This window comes from Phyllobates terribilis, unplaced genomic scaffold (assembly GCF_046119375.1).
Source record: "Phyllobates terribilis strain yellow unplaced genomic scaffold, ASM4611937v1 Scaffold_1__5_contigs__length_1240528914, whole genome shotgun sequence".
In the NCBI taxonomy this organism is placed as follows: domain Eukaryota; kingdom Metazoa; phylum Chordata; class Amphibia; order Anura; family Dendrobatidae; genus Phyllobates; species Phyllobates terribilis.
The window spans coordinates 959,465,598-959,486,449 of NW_027362761.1; the positions used below are offsets into that span (position 1 = coordinate 959,465,598).

Sequence of the window (20,852 nt, forward strand, 5' to 3'; positions counted from 1 at the left end):
ACTATTTATCCAATGACATCACTCATGTAATCTGTGCACCTTTTAGATCATTGGGTACACAGCAGTCTATAGAGCTATGCACCATTACTACTGGAATACAAAATATTTATATAGGTCCCACCACCTCCTATTTATATGGTATTTATTCCTTTATATGTATTTATTTGATCATATTAATGTATTCAGTATAGCACTCTAATTTCTATATATATCCACTGTGATTTATTTACTTATATTTATAGCTGCTGCTATACGTATTTATTGCACTATGCACTTCAACACATAGTCTGGATTTGCCTTCTATTCTTATTGATTTGTGCCCCACAGTTAATCAATTTGGGTATTTATTATATATCCCTGAGTCTGTTTTCTAATTTATGTTTTTTGATTTATATATATGTATTTTAAAAAAATCTATTAAAAGAATATTTTAAATGATTTTATGCCTTCAATTTTGAATACATCCCCAACAGTGTCACCAGCAAAGCACCCCCACACCGTCACACCTCCTCCTCCATGCTTCACGGTGGGAACCAGGCATGTAGAGTCCATCCGTTCACCTTTTCTGCGTCGCACAAAGACACGGTGGTTGGAACCAATGATCTCAAATTTGGACTCATCAGACCAAAGCACAGATTTCCACTGGTCTAATGTCCATTCCTTGTGTTCTTTAGCCCCAACAAGTCTCTTCTGCTTGTTGCCTGTCCTTATCAGTGGTTTCCTAGCAGTTATTTTACCATGAAGGCCTGCTGCACAAAGTCTCCTCTTAACAGTTGTTGTAGAGATGTGTCTGCTGCTAGAACTCTGTGTGGCATTGACCTGGTCTCTAATCTGAGCTGCTGTTAACCTGCGATTTCTGAGGCTGGTGACTCGGATAAACTTATCCTCTGAAGCAGAGGTGACTCTTGGTCTTCCTTTCCTGGGGCGGTCCTAATGTGAGCCAGTTTCTTTGTAGCACTTGATGGTTTTTGCAACTGCACTTGGGGACACTTTCAAAGTTTGCCCAATTTTTCGGACTGACTGACCTTCATTTCTTAAAGTAATGATGGCCACTCGTTTTTCTTCACTTAGCTGCTTTTTTTCTTGCCATAATACAAATTCTAACAGTCTATTCAGTAGGACTATCAGCTGTGTATCCACCTGACTTCTGCACAATACAACTGATGGTCCCAACCCCATTTATAAGGCAAGAAATCCCACTTATTAAACCTGACAGGGCACACCTGTGAAGTGAAAACCATTTCCGGTGACTACCTCTTGAAGCTCATCCAGAGAATGCCAAGAGTGTGCAAAGCAGTCATCAAAGCAAAAGGTGGCTACTTTGAAGAACCTAGAATATAAGACATATTTTCAGTTGTTTCACACTTTTTTGTTAAGTATATAATTCCACATGTGTTAATTCATAGTTTTGATGCCTTCAGTGTGAATGTACAATTTTCATAGTCATGAAAATACAGAAAAATCTTTAAATGAGAAGGTGTGTCCAAACTTTTGGTCTGTACTGTATATATATATGTATTTAAAAAAAATCTATTTAAATATTATTTTAAAAGATTCTATGGTTATTCATTATTTATTGAGTGGGTTTTGATATTCTAATTTAGTGAGATGCACCTGTACTTTCCTTGTATGGTTGTGCAAGCTCAGTCCCGTTTACTTGAAATGAAATGAAAAGCTAATGGGACTACTGCTCCTTTGTTTTTTGAGGTCAGCAATGTCCTAAAGATCAAAATTTTCATATTATATGTTATAGAATACAGTACAGACCAAAAGTTTGGACACGCCTTCTCATTTAAAGATTTTTCTGTATTTTCATGACTTTGAAAATTGTACATTCACACTGGAGGCATCAAAACTATGAATTAACACATGTGGAATTATATACTTAACAAAAAAGTGTGAAACAACTGAAAATATGTCTTATATTCTAGGTTCTTCAAAGTAGCCACCTTTTACTTTGATGACTGCTTTGCACACTCTTGGCATTCTCTTGATGAGCTTCAAGAGGTAGTCACCGGAAATGGTCTTCCAACAATCTTGAAGGAGTTCCCAGAGATGCTTTGCACTTGTTGGCCCTTTTGCCTTCACTCTGCGGTCCAGCTCACCCCAAACCATCTCGATTGGGTTCAGGTCTGGTGACTGTGGAGGCCAGGTCATCTGGCATAGCACCCCATCACTCTCCTTCTCGGTCAAATAGCCCTTACACAGCCTGGAGGTGTGTCTGCGGTCATTGTCCTGTTGAAAAATAAATGATGGTCCAACTAAACGCAAACCGGATGGAATAGCATGCCGCTGCAAGATGCTGTGGTAGCCATGCTGGTTCAGTATGCCTTCAATTTTGAATAAATCCCCAACAGTGTCACCAGCAAAGCACCCCCACACCATCACACCTCCTCCTCCATGCTTCACGGTGGGAACCAGGCATGTAGAGTCCATCCGTTCACCTTTTCTGCATCGCACAAAGACACGGTGGTTGGAACCAAAGTTCTCAAATTTGGACTCATCAGACCAAAGCACAGATTTCCACTGGTCTAATGTCCATTCCTTGTGTTCTTTAGCCCAAACAAGTCTCTTCTGCTTGTTGCCTGTCCTTAGCAGTGGTTTCCTAGCAGCTATTTTACCATGAAGGCCTGCTGCACAAAGTCTCCTCTTAACAGTTGTTGAAGAGATGTGTCTGCTGCTAGAACTCTGTGTGGCATTGACCTGGTCTCTAATCTGAGCTGCTGTTAACCTGCGATTTCTGAGGCTGTTGACTCGGATAAACTTATCCTCAGAAGCAGAGGTGACTCTTGGTCTTCCTTTCCTGGGGCGGTCCTCATGTGAGCCAGTTTCTTTGTAGCGCTTGATGGTTTTTGCAACTGTACTTGGGGACACATTCACAGTTTGCCCAATTTTTCGGACTGACTGACCTTCATTTCTTAAAGTAATGATGGCCACTTGTTTTTTTTTACTTAGCTGCTTTTTTCTTGCCATAATACAAATTCTAACAGTCTATTCAGTAGGACTATCAGCTGTGTATCCACCTGACTTCTGCACAGCACAACTGATGGTCCCAACCCCATTTATAAGGCAAGAAATCCCACTTATTAAACCTGACAGGGCACACCTGTGAACTGAAAACCATTTCCGGTTACTACCTCTTGAAGCTCATCAAGAGAATGCCAAGAGTGTGCAAAGCAGTCATCAAAGCAAAAGGTGGCTACTTTGAAGAACCTAGAATATAAGACATATTTTCAGTTGTTTCACACTTTTTTGTTAAGTATATAATTCCACATGTGTTAATTCATAGTTTTGATGCCTTCAGTGTGAATGTACAATTTTCATAGTCAAGAAAATACAGAAAAATCTTTAAATGAGAAGGTGTGTCCAAACTTTTGGTCTGTACTGTATATCATTTTAACAAATTATATAACAACAAATCAACATTACAGTATGCGTTTGTACATAGAATAAACCAGTTCTGGACCACATCCACTTCAAAAGTGCAGATGGTACAAAGAAGTCACAGAATGCACCAGTATCTCTCCACCAGGAGGTGCCACTTCTTTAACTGGGTGCATGTCCAGTTCATAACGACAGTGTGCACCAGATTGAAACTCCACACTAGCTCAAAATGACAAAGATAGGCACTGAATATTGGTAAATGTGTATATATGTAGCTACTTGTATCTACAATTGTGTCACTATAATTGGATTTTTTACTTAAAGGGAATCTATCAGCAGGTTTTTGTTACCTCATCTGAGAGCAGCATAATGTAGGCAAATAAACCCCGCTTCCAGGGATGTATCACTTAGAATACTGGGTGCAACTATTCTGATACAATCAGAGCTTTTAGATTTAGAATGAAGCAGAGCTGAGAAAGATAATCCCGCCCACACCAGGCTCTTCCTGTACATATTCTATAGACAGTGAGCTGCTTATCAAAGAAGGGGGCGGAGTCAGACTACCAGAAACACTTCTGTGTCCAAGCAATGATAAGCTTCTGGTGCTAAAACAATCATTGCTGAAGTCTCTGTTTTAACCCTTACAGCATGCTGTCTTCAGATTACATAGCAAAACCTGCTGACAGGTTCCCTTTAACTTTCTTTGAGTTAGTATCACAGACAAATGTAGTATAGAAATAGTGTGGTAAGGGGCCTTTAAATATTAACACTAATTGGGTAGTTAGGCATATTTATTTATAAAGTATAGGCTCTTTTACCACTAATATATTTCATGTGTTAATGACTGGCTATATTGATTGTGTGAATATGATTATAATACAGTTTTAAATTAATAATTCCTTTTTTGGAAAACTTTATAAATATTTTAATTATTTCAGCGTGACTATAAAGATGACAAACATTGTCATTTTATTAAATAAAGGAAAAGGAGGAGGTCACCCTTCATCTTTTGCCATGGACAATATCCACATTGCACAACTGTTATGGAGCATGTGCTTACAATTATACCATTAGTTCTACTTCAGTTTTCTACATCAAGTATTCATTACTATCCTGCTTTTAAGGAGTCATTGTCCGTCTATGTCTATTTTCTTCATTATGGCCTTGTTCACAAAGTGCAGTATTTAGACAGTTTTTCCATGCATTTTGTTTACTGAAAATTGTACTTTATTCAGTAAAGGAGTATGATTCTTTCCTTTATTATTTTCCTTTCCTTAGTATTTACTTCTTGCTCATTAAAAACTGCCCCAAACTGCATTGTGTGAACCTGGCATGTGGGGAACTTACAGGATTGTAAAAGCACAGTATGTATGTAGCAGGCGTTAAACAATCCTGTGAGGCACAGTATGGTGTAAGCGCATCTGCATGTACTGTAAATGTAATTGGATTGGACTGTATCCATGGATTGTAGGGGGCATTGCTTAAAGGGTTTGTCCTGTCTAAAACTACAAGTCTGCAGTCACTTATGTAACTGCAGACTTGTGAATCCTCTCTGGTGTCAACGTCGATAATGGCGGCCGTTACCGCAAGTATGTCATATAAATACTCCCTGCCACAATCCAACTAGACTGTTTCTGGCCTTGCTCAATACACTTACATTGAGCGAGGCCTCGCCCATCTAGTCGGATTGTGCACAGGATTATGAATATTGCATACATGACCGCCATTGACACCAAAGAATCCTCACAGCGTGCAGTGTGTGCGATGTGAAGATTCACAAGTCTGCCGTCATATAAAGTAGTTTTACACCGGACAACCCCTTTAAGCATCTGATAGGTTTAAACATAGGACATGTAGTTTGTTGTTTTCAGATTTAAATCTTCCCTCTTGTCCAAGTGGGTGGAAATGGAAGCAGGTTGGTTGATGTTAAAGGGGTTCTATCAACCCCTGAAAAAATGAGTGAAGTTAAAGGAGATCAACATAGATAAATATTTTTCAGATACTAATAAAAAGAAGAATAGACAATTGCTGTGTAATTTAATTAAAATTACTCTGACACTTAAAGAAATGGAGGCTGAAGCTGGGCTCTCCACAGTTTCACTATTTTGACAGCTGTGTTAGAATTCCTGTTTCTGAGCTGTGAGAGACACTGTGGCTGGGAGAGGTACTGGGAGTGTACAGTATGAAAGTATGTATGTGTGCTACTATTTTACTGCTTTCTCCTACTTCATGCTAAATGTATAAAGAGGCAATGTGCGATGGATGTACTATAGAGCAGCAGGAGGGGAACGTTAGAAGGAGCAACTGAGGTAAATCCTTTCACTGTCTCCTGTTGGTGTCTTTCTTCAGTATGCATTGGGAGACTCAAATTAATCCTTTATGGGTACCTAATTTCTTTTATTTCAGATTAAAATATGTCTCCTTGTCTCTCTAGCTTTTGTGCTCACTCATTAGACCTTACAAAAGGCCACTAACAGATGCCATTAACCGACGAGCTAAAGAAAAGCATCCTTTAGCACCCCAGAGGGACATTTTCAATATATGGTTCTTTCATTTGGTTTATCGGGGGTTCCAGCCTCATATCAGAGGCTGATGAACAAGGTTATATATATCTATTCTATCTATTAGGGAAGCAGTTTTGACAGCAAACCCCAAAAAGAGTACTATTAGACAGGAGGAAGCAAAAAATAATACCTGGGGTACACAATTGGGTGGAGTGTTATCAACTTCCAAATATACAAGATTAAAGCCATTCAGAATTGTCCTTGGTTTGTAAACAAAAAGCAAGTAAGAGCATTCCTAGGGTTAACTGCCTACTACAGACGTTTTATAAAGAATTGTTTTAGTATTGTTGCTCCTTTAACTGACCTTACAAAAGATAAGGATTCAGTCATGGAGAAATGGAGCCCTGTAAATGAGCAGGCTTTCCATAGCTAAAAGCGAGCTCTGTGTGCCCAAACATGGGCTAGTAACTCTAGATTTTGAAAAAGAGTTTGTTGTACAAACTGACGCCTCTGAAGTGGGTGTAGTGGTGGTACTGCCACAAGTGGGGGTGGGGAAAAGCATCCTGTGGTCTACTGGAGTAAAAAGCTGAATGACCATAAGAAAAATGTTGCCATTATTGAGACAGAGTGTTTGGAGATTAAATGTGCTTTAGAAGCAATAAGGTAGAGAGAACATTAAAATTGGTTATCGACCATGCCCAGCTCAAATGGATGTGTCAGAATCAGTAGAAAAATAGACAAGTGCAATGCAGATGCTCTGTCCAGAATCTATTGTTTAGGAGATAAGCGTGTTTTGCACACGAGGTCAAAACGGGAACAGGGGGATATGCATCAGGACCAGGGGGAAAATGGTTGATGATTTTCCCTAGGTTCCTGTCATGCACTGTGTAAATAAATCAGCCAGGCAGTTTGGTAGTACAGTATGTATTTCCCTACTCTGTTTAGCCCTCCAGGTGTTTGTGATGACCATGCAATGCTCATGTACAGTATGTTATCAAAGGGCTGAGAGTCAACAAGCTGATGGCCCTCTGTGCTCCTGGGTAACTGCTGTGAGTAAAGTGTTTGGTTGGAAGCTGTGCACTAAGCCCAGCTATCGTGAGTCAGGATTTGCATGTATAGTTAGTGGCCAGCCGGCCGACAGTTTTGTTTTGTATCATTTGTATTACCTTTTGCTGATATATATACAGAACTATTAAAACTGGGTGCAGAAAGTTGCATCAACCCTGTCTAATATGAACTGTGTCTTGGAGTGCCTGAAGCACCCGTCTGACCCAAGAGATGACGATCCAATGAGCTAATTACTTAACCTGTCATAGTTTGCAGAGGGTAAAGCAAGTGAAAATGCAGGATATAAGTCATATAATGGCCACAAATTACATAATTCCTCATGTACATACACGTTTCAGCTTAATATGATATTTCACCTAAAACGACAGAGAAAATGAAAGATCTAGCAATGAAGGAATTTCGAATAAAACTTCCCATTTTATTCCATGTTGCAGTAAAAATGAAACAAGAGCACAAGAACCTCTGATCACGCTAACATGTTTCAGTAATTAAACCTTAGTCATGGCTGATAGAAAACTTCCAGACTCCCCCTTTCCTTTCTAAAGATGGAAAACCAATCCCAAATAGTAACAGAGGTACTGTATCACAGGCGGATTATAATGAGGGCAATCTAGGCTACTGCCTAAGGCTTGAGGCTTCAGGGGGAGATTGCCCTCACTATAATGTTTTGTGCAACGCCATCCCCGGGCTGAGCTTTCCTAAAGCCCCGCAACCATCAATACAAAATGGCAGCACAGCTCCATGGGAGCTCTCGTCTCCTTTTCTGTGACGTGACGGCACTATGACATCATCGCGCTAGCGCCAACATGTACGAATCAGCAACAAGAAGTAATAGATCCCTGGGGACCAGAGCAGAGCGCTGGGGAAAAGGGAGTGAGGTGAGTGTTTTTTGTTGTTGTTTTTTTAAATGATTATGGAATGTGTGCCTGTGGCTCATATTGGCATGTGGGGCTCATGCTGTATATAAGAGGCTATGTGGGGACTCATACTGTGTATAGATCTGGAGGCTATGTGGGAGCTCACACAGTATATAGTAGACTATGTGGACGCTCATACTGTATATAGGAGGCTATGTGGGGTCTCACATTGTATAAAGGAGGATAGACGGGGTTCACACTGTATATAGGAGGCTATGTGGGCGCTCACACTGTATATAGGGGGCTATGTGGGGGTTCACACTGTATAAAGGGGGCTATGAGAGGGCTGAAACTGTATAAAGGAGGCTATGTGGGGTTCACACTGTATATAGGGGCTATGTGGGGGCTCACACTATATATAGGAGCCTGTGTGGGGACACATACTGTATACAGGAGCCTATGTGGGGGCTCATACTGTATACAGGAGGCATTGTGGGGACTGATACTGTATAGAGGAAGCTGTGTGGTGGCTCATACTGTATATAAGAGGCGATGTGGGGGCTCATACTGTATACAGGGGGTTATGTTGGGACTCATACTGTATACAGGGGGCTGTGTAGGAGCTCATACTGTATATAGGAGGTTGTGTGGGGACTCATACTGTATACAGGAGGCTGTGTAGGAGCTCATACTGTATATAGGAGGTTGTTTGGTGGCTCATACAAAATAAAGGAGGCTATGTGGGGGTCATACTGTATACAGGCGTTATGTGGGGGCTCATACTGTATACAGGGGGCTACAGGGGGCTCATTCTGTGTATATATAGGGATGCTATGTGGGGGCTCATACTGTATATGTAGAGAGGCTATATTGGGGCTCACACTGTATATAGGAGACTATGTGGAGGGTCATAATGAATATAAGAGGCTACGTGGGGCTCACACTATATATGAGGCTATGTGGGGCTCACACTTATATATGAGGCTGTGTGGTGGCTTATACTATATACAGGAAGCTATGTAGGGTTCATTCTGTATACAAGGGGCTCATACTGTATACAGAAGGCTATGTAGGGGCTCATACTGTATATATATAGGGAGGCTATGTGGGGGCTCATACTCTATATATAGGGAGGCTATGTGGGTGCTCACACTGTATATATAGGAATGCTATGTGGGGGCTCACACTGTATACAGGAGGCTATGTTGAGGCTCATACTGTATACAGGAGGCTATGTAGGGGCTCATACTATATACAGGAGCTACGTCGAGGCTTATACTGAATACAGGGGGCTACGTGGGGCTATGCAGGGGCGCATACTGTATATAGGAGGCTATGTGGCTGCTCACACTATATACAGGAGCTATGTCGAGGCTCATACTGAATATAGGGGTCTATGTGGGGCTATGTGACGGCTCATACTTTATTTAGGGGGCTATGTGAGGGCTAACTCTGCATATGGGAGGCTATGTAGGGCTCACACTGTATATAGGGGCTATGTGGAGGCTCACACTGTATACAGGAGGTTATGTGGGGGCTCATACTGTATACAGGAGGCTGTACGGGGGCTGATACTATATAAAGGAGTCTATGTGGGGGATCATACTATATACAGGAGGCTATGTGGAGGCTCATACTGTATTATGGGGGCTATGTGGGGCCTCTTACTGTGCATATATAGGGGGCTATGTGGGGCTATGCGGGGGCTCATACTGTATAAAGGGGGCTATGTGAAGGCTAACTCTATATAGGAGGCTGTGTGGGGCTCACACTATATATAGGGGGTTATGTGGGGGCTCATTCTGTATACAGGAGGCTGTGTGGGGGCTCATACTGTATACAGGAGGCTGTGCGGGGGCTAATACTATATACAGGAGGCTGTGCGGGGGCTGATACTATATACAGGAGGCTATGTGGGAGCTCACACAGTATATAGTATGGAGGCTCATACTGTATATAGGAGGCTATGTGGGGCCTCACACTGTATAAAGGAGGATAGACGGGGTTTACACTGTATATAGGAGGCTGTGTGGGGGCTCACACTGTATATAGGGGGCTATGTGGGGGTTCACACTTTATAAAGGGGGCTATGTGAGGGCTGATACTGTATAAAGGAGGCTATGTGGGGTTCACACTGTATATAGGGGCTATGTGGGGGCTCACACTATATATAGGAGCCTGTGTGGGGACTCATACTGTATACAGGAGCCTATGTGGGGGCTCATGCTGTATACAGGAGGCTTTGTGGGGACTGATACTGTATAGAGGAGGCTGTGTGGTGGCTCATACTGTATATAAGAGGTGATGTGGGGGCTCATACTGTATACAGGGGGTTATGTTGGGACTTATACTGTATACAGGGGGCTATGTGGGGTTCACATTGTATATAGGGGGCTGTGGGGGGGCTCACACTCTATATAGGAGGCTGTGTGGGGACTCATACTGTATACAGGAGGCTGTGTAGGAGCTCATACTGTATATAAGAGGTTGTTTGGTGGTTCATACTATATAAAGGAAGCTATGTGGGGGTCATACTGTATACAGGCGTTATGTGGGGGCTCATACTGTATACAGGGGGCTACAGGTGGCTCATTCTGTGTATATATAGGGATGCTATGTGGGGACCCATACTGTATATTTAGAGAGGCTATATTGGGGCTCACACTGTATATAGGAGTTTATGTGGAGGCTCATACTGAATATAAGAGGCTATGTGGGGCTCACACTATATATGAGGCTATGTGGGGCTCATATTTATATATGAGGCTGTGTGGTGGCTTATACTTTATACAGGAGGCTATGTAAGGCTCATACTGTATACAATGGGCTCATACTATATACAGAAGGCTATGTAGGGGCTCATACTGTGTATATATAGGGAGGCTATATGGGGGCTCATACTCTATACATAGGGAGGCTATGTGGTTGCTCACACCGTATATATAGGAAGGCTATATGGGGGCTCACACTGTATACAGGAGGCTATGTTGAGGCTCATACTGTATACAGGAGGCTATGTGGGGGCTCATACTATATACAGGAGCTATGTCGAGGCTTATACTGAATATAGGGGGCTTCGTGGGGCTATGCAGGGGCGCATACTGTATATAGGAGGCTATGTGGCTGCTCACACTATATACAGGAGCTATGTCGAGGCTCATACTGAATATAGGGGTCTATGTGGGGCTATGTGACGGCTCATACTTTATTTAGGGGGCTATGTGAGGGCTAACTCTGTATATGGGAGGCTATGTAGGGCTCACACTGTATATAGGGGCTATGTGGAGGCTCACACTGTATACAGGAGGTTATGTGGGGGCTCATACTGTATACAGGAGGCTGTACGGGGGCTGATACTCTATACAGGAGTCTATGTGGGGGATCATACTGTATACAGGAGGCTCTGTGGGGGCTCATACTGTATTATGGGGGCTATGTGGGGCCTCATACTGTGCATATATAGGGGGCTATGTGTGACTATGCAGGGGCTCATACTGTATAAAGGGGGCTAGGTGAAGGCTATGTGGGGCCAACACTGTATATTGGGGGTTATGTGGGGGCTCACACTGTATACAGGAGGCTGTGTGGGGGCTCACACTGTATACAGGAGGCTGTGTGGGGGCTCATACTGTATACAGGAGGCTGTGCGGGGGCTGATACTATATACAGGAAGCTGTGCAGAGGCTGATACTATATACAGGAGGCTATGTGGGAGCTCACACAGTATATAGTAGGCTATGTGGAGCCTCATACTGTATATAGGAGGCTATGTGGGGTCTCACACTGTATAAAGGAGGATAGACGGGGTTCACACTGTATATAGGAGGCTATGTGGGGGCTCACACTGTATATAGGGGGCTATGTGGGGGTTCACACTGTATAAAGGGGGCTGTGTGAGGGCTGATACTGTATAAAGGAGGCTATGTGGGGTTCACACTGTATATAGGGGCTATGTGGGGGCTCACACTATATATAGGAGCCTGTGTGTGGACTCATACTGTATACAGGAGCCTATGTGGGGGCTCATGCTGTATACAGGAGGCTTTGTGGGCACTGATACTGTATAGAGGAAGCTGTGTGGTGGCTCATACTGTATATAAGAGGCGATGTGGGGGCTCATACTGTATACAGGGGGATATGTTTGGACTCATACTGTATACAGGGGGCTATGTGGGGTTCACATTGTATATAGGGGGCTGTGTGGGGGCTCGCACTGTATATAGGAGGCTGTGTGGGGACTCATACTGTATACAGGAGGCTGTGTAGGAGCTCATACTGTATATAGGAGGTTGTTTGGTGGCTGATATAAAGGAGTCCATGAGGGGGTCATACTGTATACAGGCGTTATGTGGGGGCTCATACTGTATACAGAGGGCTATAGGAGGCTCACACTGTATACAGGAGGTTATGTGGGGACTCAGACTGAATATAGGGGTCTATGTGGGGCTATGCAGCGGCTCATACTTTATTTAGGGGGCTATGTGAGGGCTAACTCTATATAGGAGGCAATGTAGGGCTCACACTGTATATAGGGGCTATGTGGAGGCTCACACTGTATACAGGAGGTTATGTGGGGGCTCATACTGTATACAGGAGGCTGTACGGGGGCTGATACTATATACAGGAGTCTATGTGGGGGATCATATTGTATACAGGAGGCTATGTGGGGGCTCATACTGTATTATGGGGGCTATGTGGGGCCTCATACTGTGTATATATAGGGTGCTATATGGGGCTATGCAGGGGCTCATACTGTATAAAGGGGCTATGTGAGGGCTAACTCTATATATAGGAGGCTATGTGGGGCTCACACTGTATATAGGGGCTATGTGGGGGCTCACACTGTATGCAGGAGGCTGTGTGGGGGTTCATACTGTATATAGGAGGCTGTGCAGGGGCTGATACTATATACAGGAAGTTATGTGAGGGATCATACTGTATACAGGAGGCTTTGTGGGGGCTCGTACTGTATTATTGGGGCTATGTGGGGCCTCATACTGTGTATATATAGGGAGGCTAAGTGAGGGCTTATACTCTCATGCTTTATATTGGGAGCTATATGTGGACACATACGGTATATAGAGGGAGGTCAACATACTTATTTCTGCTCAATGTTAAGTAATACAATTAATATTAATATAAAATTATAATTAAAATGTTAATATCAATGTTTAGTAGATTTAATATCAGCATATTGGTTTGGACTCCACAACAGTCATGGTCTCAAGTGGCCCCTTGGGAAAATTTATTTCCCATCCCTGCTCTGTTTTTTATAGCGCTATATTATATATTGTTGTGTACATAAGGGAAAAAAATTGTCTTTTTACATCTCAAGATGGGCACCAGAGCACCTGTGTGTTAATCACATAACCTATCACATGATCTGTCAAGGAAATCATGTGACATGTCATGTGACACATCAGGTCCATTCTAATCTGCGCGGGGTTCCTGGCTACTCTGAATCCGCCCCTGTACTGTATACTCCAGTGATTTACACTATGCCATCCAGGAATGTGACAAATATAACTGCAATACTTTGATCAAACTCAAGTGGTAGCAAAGTTTAAAAATAGGGATTAAAATAACTTGCACAATGGATATTATTATTGGCCCTTTATTACTTTGTTTCCTATATTCACATTGTTGACTGCCTTCTATGTTAGACTTGCAACCTGTCATCTGAGCTCCTAAAATGCACCATGTTTTTCACCCTCACAGTACCTCTGGTTTAGTACACAATGGATGCTGGATGCAAAGTGCATATTTACAGCAGAATTTTACCCCCAGAGCTCTAAGCCCCTTATACAGACTCAGAGGCCTCTTCTGCACACAAAATCAATGTCAACTGACTTTCAACTTCATCTCACTATCACTCCTTATTATTTACAGTCACTCATCAAAATATGTTCCTAAAGTGCAGACGTTAAGTGTTCATACATATTTATTCCAGCTGTATGGCTGCCCACGTCGTGCTGTTCGCTACTTGTCCATCCACACTTCTATTACATAATAGAGTATGTGGGTGGACAGTTGGGCCTCATTGTAAGTGCAGCATGTGCCACCTCTGTAATGGCTGTATTAGTACTTAATGTAGCGTGTCATTGTCATTGTATGTGACAGAGTTATCTTACGTGTGAAAAAATAATAGCAGACTTTAGCTCTAGTATTAGGATGTGCTTATGTGAAAGCAAAGTCCTACTTCTATGTCGTCCATGACGCTGCAGCAAAGAGGTTTTACTTTGCTTCCATATTTTTATTGAATGTTGTTAGTTGTTGATACAATTATCTCACATTTGTTTATTAATGGATATATTTAATAGAGATGAAACTGTGATATGACCGATACCAACAGCACTTGATGGACCTTATGACTTACAGGTGAGATTTTGCATGGTGCCCAAGATCGATGTCGATTGACATTTTGTATTTCTTCCATGTTCTTACTATTGCACCAACAGTTGTCTCCTTCTCATCCAGTGTCTTACTTATGGTTTTGTAGCCCATTCCAGCTTTGTGCAGGTCTATGATCTTCTCCCTGACATCCTTAGAAAGCTCTTTGGTCTTGCCCATGTTGTAGAGGTTAGAGTCTGACTGATTAATTGAGTCTGTGGACAGGAGTCTTTTATACAGGTGACTATGTAAGACAGCTGTCTTTAATGCTGGTAATGAATTGATTAGGAGCATCTAACTGGTCTGTAGGAGCCTGAACTCATAATGGTTTGTAGGGGATCAAATACTTATTTCTCACCGCAAAATGCAAATAAATTTATCTAATTTATACATTTATATCTTGATTTTTTTTTTTGGGATATTTTATCTCTCAATTTTAAAATTAACCTACCCTTAAAATTATAGACTGTTCATGTCTTTGTCAGTGTGCAAACTTACAGAAACAGCAAGGGATCAAACTCCTTCACTGTGTATGTGGGAGTTGGTAGAGAAAGCTGTCCGCCAAACAATAGTGTATAGTCAACTTTAGAATATGGCAATCATTTTGTTAAAGGGGTATTCCCATCTCCTAGCGCCTATCCCAATATGTAGTAGGTGTAATAATAATAATATTAGCAAATACCTCCAATTAGAAATGTAGTATAGTTCTCCTAATTCTCTATGTCACTTGCCCCATGTGCAGGGCATTGCAGTAGCTTAAGTATCCATGGTTATGATCACACATATAGTGGCAATGAGTTAGTTGTTAGTGGTACTAACCATGGATATCTAAGCTACTGCAATGCCTGCACATGCGGTAAGTGGCATAGTGATTCAAAAAACTATACTACATTTCTAATTGGAGGTATTTCATAGAATCATAGAATGTTAGAGTTGGAAAGGACCTCCAGGATCATCTGGTCAAATCCCCTGCTCAGTGCAGGATTCACTAAACCATCTCAGACAGATGTCTGTCCAGCCTCCGTTTGAAGACTTCCATTGAAGGAGAACTCACCAATATTTGCTAATATTATTATTATTACACCGACTATATATTGGGATAGGATCTTGGAGATGGGAATATTCCTTTAAGATGCAAATGGGGGCCTGAACATACGAATAGCTGTTGGGTTATTCATGATGAGGGCTCCAAATATGGTAAGTATACATGTATCTAGTCAATTTAGACTAAAAAGTTGTTTGTTTGTGTATCAATGGCCAATGTTGGAGATATTATGAGAATGATTAAAATCTGAAAATGACTATGTAATACATTCATGTGAAATAAATAGATGATTATTCATGACAGAGTCAATGCCAAAAGTAAAAATAAAAGTATATTTTAAGCCATTTATATGAATTGACTTATTATGATGTACAGTCATGGCCAAAAGTATTGAGAATGAGACAAATAGTATTTTTTCCAAAGTTTACTGCTTCATTTTTTGTAATGGCAATTTGCATATACTCCTGAATGTCAAAGAGTGATCAGCTTAACAGCAATTACTGTACTTGTAAAGTCAATATTTGCCCAGAAAATGAACTTTAACCCCCAAAACACATTTCAACATCATTGCAGTCCTGCCTTAAAAGGAGCAGCTAACATCGTTTTAGTGATTGATCCATTAACACAGGTGTGGGTGCTGATGAGGACAGGGCTGGCGATCAATCAGTCATGATTATGTAAGAATGACATCACTGGACACTTTAAAAGGAGGCTGGTTCTTGGTATCATTGTTTCTCTTCAGTTAACCATGGTTATCTCTAAAGAAACACGTGCAGCCATCATTGCACTGCACAAAAATGGCCTAACAGGGAAGAGTATCGCAGCTACAAAGATTGCACCTCAGTCAACAATCTATCGCATCACCAAGAACTTCAAGGAGAGAGCTTCCATTGTTGTCAAAAATGCTCCAGGGCGCCCAAGAAAGGCCAGCAAGCGCCAGGACCGTATCTTAAAACTGTTTCAGCTGCGGGATTGGACTACCAGCAGTGCCGAGCTTGCTCAGGAATGGCGGCAGGCTGGTGTGAGTGCTTCTGCACGCACTGTGAGGCGGAGACTCTTTGAGCAAGGGCTGGTTTCAAGGAGGGCAGCAAAGAAGCCACTTCTCTCCAGAAAAAACATCAGGGACCGACTGATATTCTGCAAAAGGTACAGGGAGTGGACTGCTGAGGACTGGGGCAAAGTCATTTTCTCTGATGAATCCCCTTTTCGATTGTTTGGGACATCTGGAAAACAGCTTATTCAGAGAAGAAGAGGTGAGCGCTACCACCAGTCTTGTCTCATGCCAACTGTAAAGCATCCTGAAACATTCATGTGTGGGGTTGCTTCTCAGCCAAGGGAATCGGCTCACTCACAGTCTTGCCTAAAAACACAGCCATGAATAAAGAATGGTACCAGAATGTCCTCCAAGAGCAACTTCTCCCAATCATCCAAGAGCAGTTTCGCGCCCAACAATGCCTTTTCCAGCATGATGGAGCACCTTGCCATAAAGCAAAGGTGATAACTAAATGGCTCATGGAACAAAACATAGAGATTTTGGGTCCATGGCCTGGAAACTCCCCAGATCTTAATCCCATTGAGAACTTGTGGTCAATCATCAAGAGACGGGTGGACAAACAAAAACCAACAAATTCTGGCAAAATGCAAGCATTGATTATGCAAGAATGGACTGCTATCAGTCAGGATTTGGTCCAAAAGTTGATTGAGAGTATGCCAGGGAGAATTACAGAGGTCTTGAAGAAGAAGGGGCAACACTGCAAATATTGACTTGCTGCATTATCTCATTCTAACTGTCAATATAACCTATTGGTACTCATAATATGATTGCAATTATATTTCTGTATGTGATATAAACATCAGACAAACACTAATAAAAACCAGAGGCCAGCAGATCATGTGAAAATATAATTTTGGTGTCATTCTCAAAACTTTTGGCCATGACTGTATAAGATGTTAATTTAGTAACATGGTAACACAATTTTTAAGGTTGAAGGAAGACTAAGTCCATCTAGTTCAACCCATACCCATAGTAATTTCTTGAAGAACATTTTTTGTATTTTCATTAATATACTCGATCTCTTCACACGTGTGTCCATTAATGAAAAATGCCACAGGCAAAAAGCTGTCATATGGAAAACAGTGCATTATTGATGTATTGAGTCCTGCTAAGTCTGCCTGCTGATCCAATGTCTCTGCCAGCATTAAAAGTGGTGGACACCAAAAGTTCATCTGGGTCACTCTTTTAGGATTAACTCCAGCAGCTAATGTACTTGCCTCGAGGCATCCAGGCTGAGATGAGATCATACAGCTCGTCACAGTGGTAATTTGCTTTAATTGCACAGAGTATATTTTCAGTCTATGTTCTAAATGACATATACTGTGAGAACAAGGTCTTGACTGGTGTAGATAGCTTTAAGGCAGGGATGCAAACTCAAATACACAGAGGGCCAAAATTAAAAGTTTGGACAAAGTCGTGGTCCAACCTTGATATTTATTAAAAAAATGTCTACAGTTGAGGAAGTTTTACATTATCATCAAATATAACAATGAACTTTTTCATATTGATACAAACTTAAAGGGGTTGTCCTACGAACAAAGTACATTTTATTAATAGATGTTAGAATAAAATATTGGAATAATGTAATATGTTATGTAAGAGCAGTAAAAAGCATATGGCCCAATTGCCTAATTTAAATTTGTAATAACAAAGGATAAAAAAAACTTGAATAATACACATAATAAAGTACAATGCAAACAAAAGTACCCCCAAACACATTGTGATACCCCCACAGTAAATTCCTCTACAGTACCCTCCACATGCACAGAATGATGACCCTACTGTACCCTCCCTCAATCCCCCTGACAAAGAATGGTGACTCCATCACAGTATGATTTTCCAATTGTACTCCCCATACAGCCCTCCATACAGTATAATGGCCACAAAAAGTGCTCCATACAGTATAATGGGCCCCACATAGTCCACCATACAGTATAACGGGCCCTGCATTGCCTGCCATACAGTATAATGGCCCCACATAGTGCTCCATGCAGTACAATGGCCCCACATAGTGCTCCATATAGTATAATAGGACCCACATAGTGCTCTATACAGTATAACGGAACCCACATAGTGCTTCATACAGTATAATGGCCTCACATAGTGCACCATACAGTATAATGGCCTCACATACAGTATAATGGCCTCAGATAGTGCTCCATACAGTATTATGGCCTCACATAGTGCTCCTTACAGTCTAATGGCCTCATATAGTCCTCCACACAGTATAATGTGCACCACATAGTGCTCCATATAGTATAATGGCCCCACATAGTGCTCCATACAGTATAATGGTCTGACATAGTGCTCCATACAGTATAATGGCCTCACATAGTGCTCCATACAGTATAATGGCCTCACATAGTCCTCCATACAGTATAATGGTCTGACATAGTCCTCCATACAGTATAATGGCCTCACATAGTCCTCCATACAGTATAATTGGACCACATAGTGCTTCATACAGTATAAGGGCCTCACATAGTACTCCATATTGTATAATGGCCCCACCAGTGCTCCATAAAGTATAATGGGCCCCGTATAATGCTACCTACAGTATAATGGCCTCACATAGTGCACCACACAGTATACTAGCCTTACATAGTGCTCCATACAGTATAATGGCCACACATAGTGCTTCAAACAGTATAATGTGCACCAATTAGTGCTCCATACAGTAAAATGGACCCATATAGTGTTCCATACAGTATAATGGCCCCACATAATGCTCCATAGAGTATAATAGCCCAACATAGTGCTTCATAGAGTATAATAGCCCCACATAGTGCTCCGTACAGTATAAAGGGCCCCACATAGTGTTCCACACAGTATAATGGCCCCACATAGTCCTCCATAGAGTATATTGGCCCAACATAGTGCTTCATAGAGTATAATGGCCCCACATAGTGATCCATAAAGTATAATGTGCCCTACCTAGTGCTCCATGCAGTATAATGGGCTCCACAAAAAAAAAAAATACTCACCTCTGCCCATTCCCCCACTGCTCCAGTCTCTCCATGGTGTCTTCAGATCCTCTGCACACCTTGATACAGCAGCCACGTTGTAATGACATGATCGCACCCGCTGCACTGAGACATCAGATGCAGAGGGGAAATGATAGGAGAGTCAGCTAACGCTCCTTCCTCCATCATTGCTTCAACTGTATTGAAATCTAGGATGCCATTATATTTGGAAGTATGATACTGGGTGAAAGTGCGATACCGGGCGGGGGACCATCCTGGCATTGCGGGCGAAATATACTCACCCTGCGGGCCAGATTTGGTCTGTGAGCCAGAGTTTGACGTATGTGCTTTAAGATAATAATTCAGATTATAATGATCATATATGAAGAAGCAGATTTTAACTAGAGATGAGCGGTGTTCGACTAGAACTGTTCGCCAAACTCAAATTCGAGCTGTTTTGGGCGGTGTTCGAGTTGTTCGACGAACCCGAACGGTTTGCAAAAAATTCGGCTGTTCGAGGTTATGTTCGATAACTGTTCGTGCACCAAAAGCGTGTCCTGCATGTCTGGCGCTATTTAGAGCACCAATCATGCAGGGATTGTCTGCCACTCACTGTAATGCCACAGCCATGGTGGTTGTGGCATTAGAGTGATTGCCCAAATCGATGGGAACTGTGCTCACAGTGAAACATGAAAAGCCGGCAATTCAGCAGCGGCGTACACTGGTACCCGACAATTTAGAACCGAAAGAATAGAGCTTCACACATAGATTAGATAGATAGAAACATGTCAGTCACATATATAAGAAGTACAGTGACAGTGTTGCTTACTGTACTTGTCATTTAGTGTAAAGGATTTATTAAAAAAATATATTAGTGTTTTCATGCACCGTCTCTTTAAAAAAGCCGGCCGGCAATTCAGCAGCGGTACCCGACAATTTAGAATGGAAGGAATAGAGAATCACACATAGATTAGATAGATAGAAACATGTCAGTCACATATATAAGAAGTACAGTGACAGTGTTGCTTACTGTACTTGTCATTTAGTGTAAAGGATTTATTAAAAAAATATATTAGTGTTTTCATGCACCGTCTCTTTAAAAAAGCCGGCCGGCAATTCAGCAGCGGTACCCGACAATTTAGAATGGAAGGAATAGAGAATCACACATAGATTAGATAGATAGAAACATGTCAGTCACACATATAAGAAGTACAGTGACAGTGTTGATTACTGTACTTGTCATTTAGTGTTAAAATAAAGGATTTATTTAAAAAAAAATTGGCGTGGGGTTCCCCGTAATTTTAGGCTCTAGCGGAGGTTAAGCAGACAGCTGGGGCAGATGTTTGAAGCCTGGGAAGGGGTGATACCCACGGAGCTTCCCAGGCTACTAATATCAGCCCCCAGCTGAATGCCTAGCCTTTACTAGCTATTAAAATGGGGTCCCCCCTATTTTAATAGCTAGCAAAGGCTAGGCAGACAGCTGGGGGCTGATATTAATAGCCCAGGAAGGGTGCCATGAATATTGGCCCCCTCCCAGGCTAGAAACACCAGCCGTCAGCCGCCCCAGAAATGGCACATCCATAGGAT

General features: G+C 41.9%; 1 long non-coding RNA gene across 1 annotated transcript in view; it reads left to right on the forward strand.

Moving 5' to 3' along the window:
• The first annotated feature begins 5,595 nt into the window (after positions 1-5,595).
• The window catches only part of LOC141172116 (uncharacterized), a 57,301-nt gene continuing 42,044 nt past the window's right edge, over positions 5,596-20,852 (forward strand). The window contains exons 1-2 of the long non-coding RNA XR_012252423.1: positions 5,596-5,693; positions 14,134-14,191. This is a non-coding gene — a long non-coding RNA (uncharacterized lncRNA). The remainder of the gene's footprint in view (positions 5,694-14,133; positions 14,192-20,852) is intronic.